This window comes from Octodon degus, unplaced genomic scaffold (assembly GCF_000260255.1).
Source record: "Octodon degus isolate 3935 unplaced genomic scaffold, OctDeg1.0 scaffold00045, whole genome shotgun sequence".
NCBI lineage: Eukaryota > Metazoa > Chordata > Mammalia > Rodentia > Octodontidae > Octodon > Octodon degus.
This window is the reverse complement of record NW_004524621.1, coordinates 11,876,162-11,889,543: the sequence shown is the minus strand read 5'-3', so window position 1 is coordinate 11,889,543 and position 13,382 is coordinate 11,876,162. Positions and strand designations below refer to the sequence as shown.

Sequence of the window (13,382 nt, the reverse complement as noted above, 5' to 3'; positions counted from 1 at the left end):
CACTTATTCTACTGAGCCATCTCCCCAGCCCTTGTTTCAAATCTGTGCTCAAAGCCCAAAATGTTTGAGAACTAAACATATTTTTCCCATAAGAAATAATGGAAAATTAAATAATTGGCTCTGAGGTCCTAAAATTCTAAACTGGATATTTCTAGGACTTTAACAAATTTCATGGTTTTTTTAAAAATATTTTTTCACAATGATTTAACTCTATCCTGTCTTATTTTTAAATTTACTGCTGGTATTACTGCCTTTCACTGGAGCCATGGTTATAATTTTTTTTTTTTTTTTTGGTACCGGGGATTGAACTCAAGGCCTTGCACTTGCCAGGCAGGCACTTATTCTACTGAGCTATCTCCCCAGCCCCATGATTATAATATTTAAGGCTAATAACATGTAAAAAAAAAAGCACTGATGAATGTTTTAACATGCTAACAAAAGCACTATATATTGTCTGGGGCAGAATCTTAGACTGATGTTTCATGTCTTTGCATCCATAGTGAAATGTGATGCATGACTTCATTCTTGGTCTGAATGGGTTTTTCAAAGTTGGAGTTTTGGTTCAACTATGGGGTAAAGTTACAAACACTAAGCAGATTTTAGAAAGTTTGATTTTGGAGCCACTCAAAAACATATATATATGTTATATGACTATATTGGAGCCACTCAATAACTATATTATATATTATATATAATACATATGTTAGTTATGTATATATATATATATATATCTCACATATATCTGGAAAAAATATATATAATTTCTTTTTGAGACTCACTATGTAGTTCAGATTGTCCTTGAACTCATAGGGATCCTCCTGCCCCAGCCTCCTGAGTGCTGGGATTAGATGTGTCACCACTCCCAGCTGATCATACTCCTGTTCTAAAAGGGCTATTCTGAATGCTTCTTTAGCATTGTTTATACAAATAAGAATGAAAGCTGAACAACTAGCGCAAAGCAAATGCAGATGACTTAAACTAAGGTATTTGCAGGGGAACTAGCAAAAGGTAACAAGGCAATAAAATTTGCTAGTGAGTAGATGTTTCGTATGGGAGAAAGTGGGGTTAATGATGGTACCATGAATTTTGACCTGAGCAACTGGGTGAAAGGGGATGCAGTTCACTGACGTGGGGAACTTGGAGGAGGAACAGAAGTGTTCAGTTAGAAATACTACATTTAAGGGCCAGCCAAATAGCTCAGCAGACTAAAGCACCTGCAAGCAGGCGCAGGGGCTGGGGGTTTGATTTCAGGGCCTGCTGTGCCAGCCCTGCCCCCAGGGCACACTGAGATGGCAATTGAGATTGGGTGTGGTGGCGCACGCCTGTAATCTCAGCTCTTGGGAGGCTGTAAACAGGCAGATCACTAGGAGTCTGATCTAGTAGTGAGATCCTGAACACCTTGTAGACCCTTCCCTAAAAAAATACAAAAAAAAACAAAAAAAGAAAGAAAAGAAATATTAAATTTAAGAGATCTAGTTGACATCCAGGTGGAAATTTTGATTAAGTAGTTGCATATATTAGTATTAGATTCAAAAGAGAGGCTGGGTCTGAAGAAATAAAATTTGAGTCATCAAATTATACATACTATTTAAAGTAATGGGGTAGATAAATCATGTAGAATGTGAATAGAGGTTAAAGAACAACAACAACAAAGAGAACTGAGCCCTGGGGCATTCCAACAATTAAAAATCTGAAAGCTGAGGAGGACCAGGTGAGGTAATATATGACCATAGTCCCAGAATTTGGAAAGGCTGGCATTATGGTTTATATCTACATGTCTCCCAAGAACCTCATAGATAGGGCTTTTGGAAGATGATTGGGTTATGGGTGTTATAACTGACATGCTATTAGGAGAGGAGGTCTGGTCAGAAGAGACAGCTAATGGGGGAATGGTCTAGAAAGGTCTGTCTCCCTCCAGCTCCTCTTCCTGCTCCCTGCTTCCTGTCCTCCATGAGGTGAGGAGATTTCCTCAGACAGTCCCTTGTGCCATGCTGCTTCTGTCTGGAGTCAGTAGGCCGTGCAAACATGGAGACTACTGAAATTAGAGCCAAAATAAACCACTCCTCCCTTAAGTTGTGGTGTCAGGTATTTTGTCCCAACAATGAGTGAAGTTACTAGGGCAGCTTGAGATTGCTTTCTGGAGTATCAGTTTGAGCCCAGCTTGGACAACTTAGCTACTTAGAGAAATCCTGTTTCAAAAAAAATAATAATTCATAAAAGAGCTGGGGATATAGCTCAGTGTAAAAGCCCTGGGTTCAATTTTTAGTACCACCAAGAAAAACAGAAAAATAAATTATTTGACAGAGAAAAGAAGTATAAATTGAAAAGTATAGAATAAAGAGAGTGATTTGGTTTTACATTGTGAAGAAGGAGTTCTATAATATTTTTGCATGTTGAGGACATAGTAAAATGATTCAATAGAGATTAGGATAATGAAAGTATTTTTAGTTAAATGATGATATTAACAGAGTTAAAAGAGTAGGCTCTCAGCAGGAGGATATAGTGATTTCCTATGTGAAGCATCTAGGGAACACAATGGTCCACAAATAGAAACCTCAAACATAATCAAGAAGGTAACCGATGGCCTTGATGGTGTCCAACCTTTTGGTTGAGCTGCATTGAGTGAAGCAGAATTATCTCTGGCTGCACCTAAAATCTATAGTTAATGTGTAATAGTAACAAATTTCCCTTAATTTTTATTGTTTCATTATAACATTAGAGGAAAAGAGGACGAATGGCTCAGAAGGTGCAGGTTGGACATACTGGAAAGGATGGTTGTTGTTCAGATGATTCCCACATTATGAAAACAGACCCGGCACTAGGAAGAATCAGTGTAAGTTTTCTCACTAATATGAAGAATTCTGCAAGCCTTTAAAAATAATCTTTGGTGAGAAATAGTGGCATATGCCTCCAGCTACTCAGGAAGCTATGGCAGGAGGATTGCAAATTCATGCCAGCCTGAGTAACCTAGACCTCACAGATCCAAAAAGATACTTCATCAAAGCATTTATGGATGGCAATTGAGCACATGAAAAAGTGTACATCATTAGCCATTTGGAAAACTCAAATTAGAAACCACTAACCATACAAAGCACAGTAATACCCTGGGTTCACGAATGCTTCTGTTTAGGAACAATTTGGTTCACAAAAAAAAGCATCCAGCGAAATTTTGCTTCTGCTCAGGAACTCTGCATCAAGTGATGTACACGATTTGTGGTCATCTTTCCTACTCTGGCACATAATTGTGGCTTCCTCTGCTTGAGATTGTGTTCATAGACAGACCTGCACACAGTGCCTGTGAAGGTTTTTTGTGTGCTTTTTAGCACAAGCAGGACTGTACAGGATTATTCAATCCATCATGACTCCAAAGAAAGCACAGAGAAAGCAGTGACGTAAAAAGAAAATGCTGAGTGGTAATGAAGGTGACAAGAATGTACAGAGCAAGAATGGAAAGAAGAGATTTTGCAGAAAATAGCCATTGAATTGAAAAAGGAAATTGTAAAAAAGCATGAGCGTGGTACATTTGTGACTTATTTGTCCTCAGAATACAAGACAGCAAAGTTGACAATCTCAAATTATTTTGAAGAATAAAGATGTCATCTAAAGAGCTGATGTGACAAAAGAAGGAAAGTGTTAATGAAGCAGATGACACAAGTGCTGGAAGAGGTAGAAAGACTCGTCAGTGTGGCTGAATGAGAACTAGCTGGCAGGTGATAATGTTAATAAAGCTATGATCTGTGAAAAGGCTGGGAAATTGGACAGTGGTTTACTCTTAAGAAAACCCCTCTACAAGTGCAATAAGTGACAACTTTAAAACTAGGAGAAGGTGGTTTGGTAAATTGTGCAAGAAGTGGCATCCACTGTGTGATAAGACATGGTGAGACTTCCAATTCTGACAAGGCTGCTGCAGAAGCCTATGAGAAAGAATTCCTGAGAGCATTGCTCAGTTGTTCAGCCGCAGTTAAACAGAGCTCTTCTGGAAGATGCTGAGCAAACCTATTGTTAAAAGAAAGAAAGAAAGAAAGAAAGAAAGAAAGAAAGAAAGAAAGAAAGAAAGACAAACAAAGGGCCAGGAGGATGGCTCAGTAGAATAAGCGCTTGCATGGAAAGCACAAGGACCTGAGTTCAATCCCCGTTCCACCAAAAACAAACAAACAAAAAAAACCTATTGTTTTTTTTGTTTTTTCTTCTTTTTTTCTTTTTTATTTATTTATTTTTGACATCAGTTATTTTTATTTTAAAGAAAAAAAATAAAAACAATGGTACAAAATCTCAAAACAAGATTGTAGGAGAGTAACAATGGTTAGTACATTGTGTATTGTTACTGCCAAAGTAGTTTCTCATATTACAAGATATAGGCAAGAAATAATAAATAAACAACATAGGTACAAACCTCTGTTTTTTTAAGTCAACAGAAAATGGAAATATACTTTTTAAAGTTTCTAATACTAGGAGAAGATATCATACAATGTCTTTTAAATAAATTGTAAGTCAAAGATATAGTATAAATCTTAGAACAAAAATTAAGATTAAGCAATATTCAGAAAATTAAATGTTTGCAAACAATTGAACTCAGAAAAAGTTTTCATGATAGCAAAGAAGTACTAGAGTAAAACATAAGATAAATACTGGAATGGCAAGTAAATGACCAGCACTTCTAACAGTTTGAGGATAGGATATTGCACAACGTTCTAGTGTGTTGTGGACATGCATAATGACCGTGACAGTTACTGGTGGCCAGGCGTCACTTGTGGAACTGAGCTACAGCTATTTCTTTGAAATCCACCCTGTAGACTCAGGTGGAATCATGACCCATAGGGTGGAAGAGAAGTCCATTTGTAGGGTGTGCTGATGAAAATATTCTGCTGCTGAACACAAAGGAATAACTAAAAGACTACTATTGTATACCTCTTATTCTCCTGTTTGCCCTATTTGGTGGGTTCTTTCCATTCTCATTCATGGGGCTGTGATCAATTTGCTCCCTCTGTAGAACCTCATTTAGTAGTCTGTGTAGGCTTGGCTTTGTCATCATGAAATGCTTTAGTTGTTCTTTGTCATGAAAATATTTCACTTCTCCATTATATTTGAAAGAGAGTTTTGCAGGATAGATCAGTCTGGGTTGGAATTAAAAAAACCTATTGTTATGCAGGCAGAAGAGGCACTGCTGGGGCAGAAGCCCATGAGGGACAAATTGACCTTTAGCTATTTGCACATGAAGTGCCTGTCTGAAGATCAAGCCACTACAGATGACCATTTCCAGACTCCTTGAGCATTCAAGGAGCAGAATGTGAGCAGGGTCAGACTGTCTGTCATGTGGAGGGTCACAAGGCAGTTGTTCTTGGAATGGCTGCAGAAGGTGTTTACATCCACTGCTAAGAAATATCTTTCTAAAAAAAAAAAAAAAAAAAAAAAAAAGAAATATCTTTCTGACAACCAACTGCCTGAAAGGTGCCTTCTTCTGGTGGACACGCCCCTAGCACACCATGCAGCCTTGGTGGATGATGTGGACACTGACTGTGACTTTGTAAAGGTCCAGTTCCTCCCCGACAGCACAACACCTCTCCTGCAGCCCAAGGACCAGCAAGTGATCTGCAGCTTCAAGAAGCTGTACACGAAAGCACTCTTCACCAGGTGTTTTAATGTCACTCAAGAGATGGCCTTGTTGCCATAAGAGTTTCAGAAGAAACATGTCAATGTCCTCCACAGCGTGAACCTCACTGACAAAGCCTGGGAAGATGTCACATACCTGAAACTCAGCCTGGAGGAATGTATAGCCAGAGTGTGTCACTGAACTGGACTTTGAAGGGTCTGAGACACAGGCAGTGGAGGAGATTGTGTCCATGGGCAAGAGTAAGGCCTGGACGTTGGTGGTGCAGAGGAGCTGCTGATGGCAGAACTTGCTGGATTCCAGAGTGAGCAGCAGAAGGCGCTTGTTGAGGAGCACCCCACTGAGTAAGAGGAAGACAGGGAGGAGGCTAGCAGCAATGTGATAAAATCCATCATGGAAAGATGGAATGAGTGCCAGGGCTTCTTTGAGAGGCACCCCCCCAACATAACTGTAACAGAGTATTGAATCTGATGAACAATGTGATGTCTCATTTCTGGAGGATCATGTAGCGCAGGAAAAAATAAGTGACACTAGACAGATTTTTTTTTCATCAAAATTCATTCCACATATAAGAAACAAAGATGAGAGACACCAACTGAAGATCTCCCCAATGCCTTCATCGAGGAGGGCTCTCTCCAAAGAGTAGGCTCCTCCATACCCATCTTCCTGTCCTCCTTGCCAGAAGTTGTCTCAGGCAGTGTTGTGTTTTTTTCTCCTCATACAGTAGTGTGCTGTACTTTATTTCATATTTTAGGGGTGAAAAATACACATGGTTCAGAATGGAATAACCTGATTTACATTGAACCTTATGAAGAAATTTGATTTGGTTCTCAGCCAGTTCATTTTTTGACCAAATTCATGGAACGAATTAACTTCGTGAACAGAGAGACCACTGTACTAATTTAAAAATACTGAAATCTCTCTTTGCCTCCATTTAACCTAAGAGCAAAATAATATTTATAGATCTGCAAGCCCTCTCCCAAGTGATACTTATTTCTGGATTAAATATGCCTGACTTCTGTTGAGGTCATATGACGAGGAAAATCCACTTTAAAATCTGCAAAAGCTGCTCAAGTCATCAAGAAACTCACTTGTATGGACAGAATGTTTCTATCCTTCCACTGTAGAATCTTAAATGCTAAGAAGACCGACCCTGTGACCCTCTTGTCCGATGTTGCTGTCTATAACGAAACCTGAAATCTTACTGGCCTTGGGTGGGTCTCACTTTGAACTTTACTGACGTCTTCTAAATATTCTCTTCAAAAAGCCGGCTTGTAGGGTTTCTGCCAACAGAATTCATGCAGATCCTGATTCAACACACACACACACAAAAATCAAATCAGTGCTTCTCCACTCCTTTGTCCCAATTTCAATGTCCTTTCTTCAAACTGCATATCAGGAGGTTTGCGTGTCACATTTCTAGCAGTGAGTCATCTGAAAACATTTTCTGTATATTTTAAGCACAAACCATGCAGTGAGGGCAGATGCATCTCCAGGATACCAAAGAGGAGCCTGGGGAACTGGATTAAATTCAGCTTGCCAATCAAGAACGACATTCCAGGTGGTGACAGTATTAGCATCAACTCAGGTGGACGTCTTTTGAAGACACCTGGCCAAAAACACCCTGGGGAGCTTGAAATACAGAACAGCTCTTTTTGGCACATTCAGTACGTTCTGAATATCTTTTTTTTACGTAGCTAAAGGTATGGAGTCAAGGTCTAACTTCTTTAGTAAGGAAGCCATTAGCTTGCTGCATTCTAAAAACAGCAACAACAAAAGCAGCAGTTCAGGGACATGCTAGGCTCAGTATATTCTGATTCTGTGCCAGGCAGACTGATCAGTCAAGTTTGTGAGTTAGAGGCCAACCAACCTGGAAAATAGCAACACCCCATCCCCCAAGACAACCCAAATACAGCAAAACAAAAGCAGGTCAGGGTTAGGTTAGAGAAAAGCAAAGTGGTAAGGCCTGGAGTGTGAAAACGTAGGTGGAAGAGAGAGCCAGAATCTGTTTCCTTTGAAGGCCAGCAGCTTGGCAGCATGATGAAGGGCTGTAACCTCATCAAACTGTCTAATACTCTAAGAGAGCTTCTTTGAAGAAAATATTTTAGGATGGAGGAGACTGGAAGAATGTTACTTCCAACTCAAATATGCATGTTTTGCATTTTTACTTGCTCTGTGAAGTCTAGCTCTATGGAGTAGTCCCTTATACTAAACAAAGATATACATCTTAGGGCTGGGGAGAAAATTATAGTCTAAAATTATATATATATATATATATATATATATATATATATTTAGCATGGCTTCTTGTATTTTTTTCAATACTGGGGATTAAACCTATGGCCTCCATACATGCTAGGCAAGCATTCAACATCTGAGCTACACCCACAACCCCTTCTATTTTTATTTTTTAAATTTTGAGAAAAGCTCTCAAAATTTCCCAGTTGATCTCAAAACTTGTGATCTCATTACCTCAACCTACCAGTAGCTGGGATTACCACCATGTTTATCATGCTTGGCTGTATAAGCTGTCTTGGTAAAATTCTCCAAGGCTTAGAAAATGCATAATCTACATAGCTTCCAGAAGAAATCCCTCAGAGTTTTAAAATGGATTCAGAGAGAAAGAGAGAATTTTTTCCCCTTTTTTCTGGGGCTGCTAAATTGGGATGGGATAATCCTGAAACTATCTAGCCACGTCCTTACTCTCCTAGCTTAGCAAAACCCAACCTCAGAAAGAGTGAAAGAGATTATAGTCAGACTCAAGACTAGAGAGAAATGATATTTCTTATATAATTGAACTCAACTCTGCCCCTGTATGTTCCAACTCTCTGTTGGAACAATAAATTCCTTTTTCCCCCCTTCTCAAATTTGTTTGAATTGGGTTTCTGTCCCCTGAAAATGAAGGAGAGTACAGAAATCTGGAAAGAATTGATTTGCTGACTAAATTTGAAGTGACTGAGAAAGAATAAACTGAACCAGTCAATGGCAGAATAAGTAAGTCTATATTTGCAAGCTAATGCATTATCACATGCAGTACATAAACTTCTTATACATCACCCCTACAACGTCCTTGGGGGCTACTGGCTATAAAAATGTATTATATAAAGAGCACAGCAAATTAGAGTTCTAGCCCTTAACAATTTTGTAATTTGGGGCAACATAGTAGTTGGCCTTTATTAAATATTTATTTTACTCCAGGCATTATGCTAAGTGTTTATTATCTTTTTTTTTTTTCCAGAACTGGAGATTGAACTCAGGCCCTTGTGCTTGCCAGGCAACAAGCGCTTATTCTAGTGAGCTATCTCCCCAGCCCCTACACTATCTTTTTAAACCATCATTTCATAGATGAGAAGAGCAAGATTCAGAGATACTTAAAAACCACCTCTGGAGCCAGGAAGATAGATTGGTGGTCTAACTGCCTACCTGGCAAGTGCCAAGACCTGGGTTTGATCCCTTCCCCAGTACAGCATGCAGTGCCAGCCCTGCACTGTACCAGCCACTGAAACCAGGTGTGGTGGGTCGTGCCTGTATTTCCAGCACTGGAGAGCCCGAGACAGAAGGATCACTATGAATCTGAGCTGCATAGAAAGACCCTGTACCAAATAAATTTTTTTTAAAAAACCCTCCATGGACACATATATATTTTAATGGAGGTTTCAGGGATCTGCTCTAGTTTGGTTGTGGACCATCCCCTAATGGTCAGCTTCAAGGCTTGTTCTGTGGGGTGATGCTAATGGGAAGGGCTGTGGACTTTTTAGGAATTAAGGCCTTACAGGAGGCCCTGAGGTCATTGGGAGCATGCTGTCAAAAGGTGTTGTAGTCCTCTCTTCTCATCCTCTTTGCCTTTGCTTCCTAGTCTATGATGTAAGCCTGGATCACTCCACCATGAGCTTCCTGGTATTGTCAACTGTCACGCCCACCAGAGGCTCAAAGTAATGAGTCTGGTCCTATGTGGTGATGCATGTTTGTAAACCAACCTACTCAGGAAGCTGAGGTAGGAACATGGCCACCTGGCAACTTAGTGAGATCCTGTCTTAGAGGAAAAAGGGCTGGGGATGTTGCTCCATTGTAGAGTGTCTTGCACTTATGAAGTAGTATGATAAAAAATATGGAGTTTCAAAACAAGATGATAGGAAATTAACAATGGTTATTACATTGTATATTATTATATTCAAATTAGTTGCTCAGATTAGTAGAAGATATAGGCATGCAAAATTGATTAAACAATAAAAGCACTAACTTGCTTTCAAAGAACTAATGTACAATTATCTTAGTGATCATATATATATCATATATATATATATATATATATTCCCCTTCCTTCTTTTCTCCTTTCCCCCAACCTAGTTGTTCTTTCCTTTGAGTAGTTTCTTCCCTTTTACAATATCTTCTGTACCTTTGGACCTTATTTACTCTTTCAGTTTCTTGCACTAGGGAGACAATATGATGTCTACATGTGTAGGTCTGATTTATTTAACTTATGAGTATGATCTCTAGTTGCACCCATTTACCTATAAAAGCCTCGAGTTTATCTTTCTTTATAGATGAGTAGTAATACTTCATTGTGTAAAAATACCACATCCTTTTTATTCTTTCCTCAGTTGATGGGCATTTGGGTTGTTTCCAAGATTTAGCTATGACAAATTGTGCTGCTGTAAACATAGGTGCACATATGTCACTATGGAATGATTTTCACAATTCTTCTGGAATAACACCCAGAAGGGAAATAGCTGAATCAAGCGGCACCACTAATCCTAGTTTTCTGGGGACTCTCCACACTGATTTTTACAAGGGTTGTACCAGCCTACACTCCACCAACAGTGGAGAAGGAGTCCTTTTCCCCTACAATCCAACTCCATTTGTTATTGATTGATTTCTTGATGATAGCCATTCTTTCTGGGGTGAAATGGAATCTCAGCGTTGTTTTAATTTGCATCTCTTGAATGACTGATGATGATACTGAACATTTTAAAAATATATTTATTTGCCATTCATATTTCTTCCTCTGAGAAGTGTGTATTCATCTCAGATGTCCATGTTTGGATTGGGTCTTTGAATTTTGGGGACCTGAATTTTAAAATTCTTACATTTTAGATAAAAGTCCTTTATCTGAGGGACAGTTAGATTAAAAACTTTTCCCAATACATGGGCTTTCTTTTTATTCTGTTGGTGATTTTTTTTGATGTGCAAAACTTTTTAATAAGATGAGATCTCAGTTGTTGATTCTTTGTAATATTTCCCTTGCAGTTTGGGTTTCATTCATAAACTCTACCTACCCCTTTGACTTCAAGATTTCCACCTACTTTCTCTTCAGTAAATTTGGTACTTTTATTTGAATATTTAGATCTTTGACCAATTTTGACTTTAGTTTAGTGCATGGTGACAGACATGGGTCTGATTTTAGTCTTTGGCATGTGGAAAGCCAATTTTTGCAGCACCATTTATTAAAGAGATTATCTTTCTTCCAGTGAACATGTCTGACCCCTTTGTCAAAGATAAGGTGACTGAGTGTGTTTGTAGATGTTTCTGAATCTTCTAATATATTATTTTGGTCATCAAGTCTGTTTTATTGCCAGTACATAATGCTTTTATCACAATAGCTTTGTAGTATAATTTCAAGTCAGGGATTGTGATATCTCCTGCTTTGTCTTTGTTGCCAGGATTGCTTTTGCTATTCTAGGTCTCTTCTGGTCCCAAATGAATTGTAGGAATGTTGTCTCTGAATCTGTGAGGTATGCTAAAGGTATTTTGAGCAGGACTGCATTAAGTCTGTATAACAGTTTGTGGAAGGCCTTAATGCTGCTTATAACATCACAACATAGCCAGAAAATATGTTAGTACTTTGCTCCTTTTAATGGCTGACTAAAATCCTATTGTTTTGATAATTAATATTTGGATAATTAATAATATCAACAATGTACTCATACCACAATTTACTTATCCATTGACCAGCAGGTAAATATTCTAGCTATTTTTGCCTTTTGGCTATTTTGACAATGCTGATGTACACATTCATGTACAAGTTTCTCTCTGGGCATGTTTTCATTTCTCTTGAGAATTATCTAAAAATAGAATTGCTGGGCCACACAGCAGTTCTATGTTTAACATTTTCAGGAACTGTGAGGTTGATTTCTAAAGCAGTTGAAAGCTTTTATATTCTCATCAATAATGTGTAAAGATTCCATTTCTCCAGAATCCTCAACAACACTCGATACCTAACTTTTTGATTATACTCATCCTAATAGGTATAAAGTGTTATCTCACTGTAGCACTTAGTGGCATTTCTATGATGGTTAATGATGTTGGGCATGTTTTTATCTGTTTACTGTCTATTTGTGTATTTTTCAGCAGGGAAATGTTTGTTCATATCCTCTGCCCATTTTAAAATCTGGTTGACGTTTTTTGTTGAATTAAAAATTCATTATATATTCTAAGTAGAAGCCTCTTATCAGATATATAATTTATTAATATTTTCTTCAATTCTTTGCCTTGCCTTTTCACTTTCTTGAAAATGTGTGTATGTTTTGTTTAAAAGAAACTTGTGTTTTATCTTCCATCAAACTCATTTCCACTTTGCTTAAGTGTCTGCCTAGCAGCTCAAAACCACTCAGTGGTAGTTCCTACCTACTCAGGTGCCTAAGCATGACTGTAGCCTAGTCTTCTGTGGCCACTTGAGCACTCCAGTGTTTGGTAGGGAATGGCTAAATGGGCATAGAAGGCACCCACATGCATTCAGAACAATCTGAAACCTCAGACTGACTAGCAGAAAACTCAGTAGTTGGTGCAATCCATTTATCTGAAATTCCTTCTTAGTCACAGCCCTTTCAGCAGCAGCCTGCCCTTCTTCTTCAATCCCCTTAGGATCCCTGTAGAAGTAAGGAATAGGCATGACCTTCCACACATGTGCATAGGAGATGGTGCCATGCATACCCAGAACTTGGTGGGCAAGCATCCACCACATCAGACCCACTGAGTGAGCTCCCTTCTGCAAGGGATGACCTTGTCCACATAGCACAGAGGGGAACTTGTGTTACATAGAGTAGTGGTAGGCAGGTTGATGTAAGATGCATGCAAAAAGGGTTGGAACTCATCCCTGGAATCAGTATCCACCAGAAGATGTGGATCTTGGAACACTTCCTGAATCTGGTTAGTGATGGGTCCAGAAGTGAAGCAGCCAGTAATAGGAGTGGCCCTCATAGCAGGAGCAAACTTCAGCACAGTCCACTCGCCAGTATTCCAAGAATACATGACACTGACATCAGCAGAGTTTTCAGTGGCAATTATGGCTTGAGCTGCCAGAAGAAGCATTTTCCAGGTCCCATTCAGATTTCTGATGTAGATTCTATCATTCTTCCTTTTGTAGGTATATTGTTCCTTTTCGAAATCAAGTTTTGTGCCACCTAAGTGAGTTCCTGCTGTAAGAAACTTTAGGACATCCTTATTCTTCATTTGCAGGATATAAAGGGTTCCAGACATTGTGAGAGTTTCTTTTTAAGTAACAATGGGAATCAAGAACAACACTGTATGAACCCCTCCCTGGGTAGCACTCAAAGCTTTGATGGTGCCTTTGATGCTCCAAAGTTTTAGATTTTGATAAAATACAATTATTGTTCCTCTGTTACCTAAATGTCATATTTATGAAATTATTTTTAAATCTAATATCATGAAGTTTCTTCCTTTGTAAAACTTTTACAGTTTTAATCCTATCTTGATATTGGCCTAACACTATTTGTTGAAGAGATTTTTCTTTCCCCATTGATCTTTTTTTTAAAAT

General features: G+C 38.6%; 2 pseudogenes; both read right to left on the bottom strand.

Moving 5' to 3' along the window:
• Positions 1-7,164, bottom strand: part of LOC101560460 — a 10,492-nt pseudogene extending 3,328 nt beyond the window's left edge.
• Positions 7,165-12,309: 5,145 nt separating this feature from the next.
• On the bottom strand, positions 12,310-13,084 carry LOC105740864 (annotated as a pseudogene).
• Between the last annotated feature and the right edge of the window lie 298 nt (positions 13,085-13,382).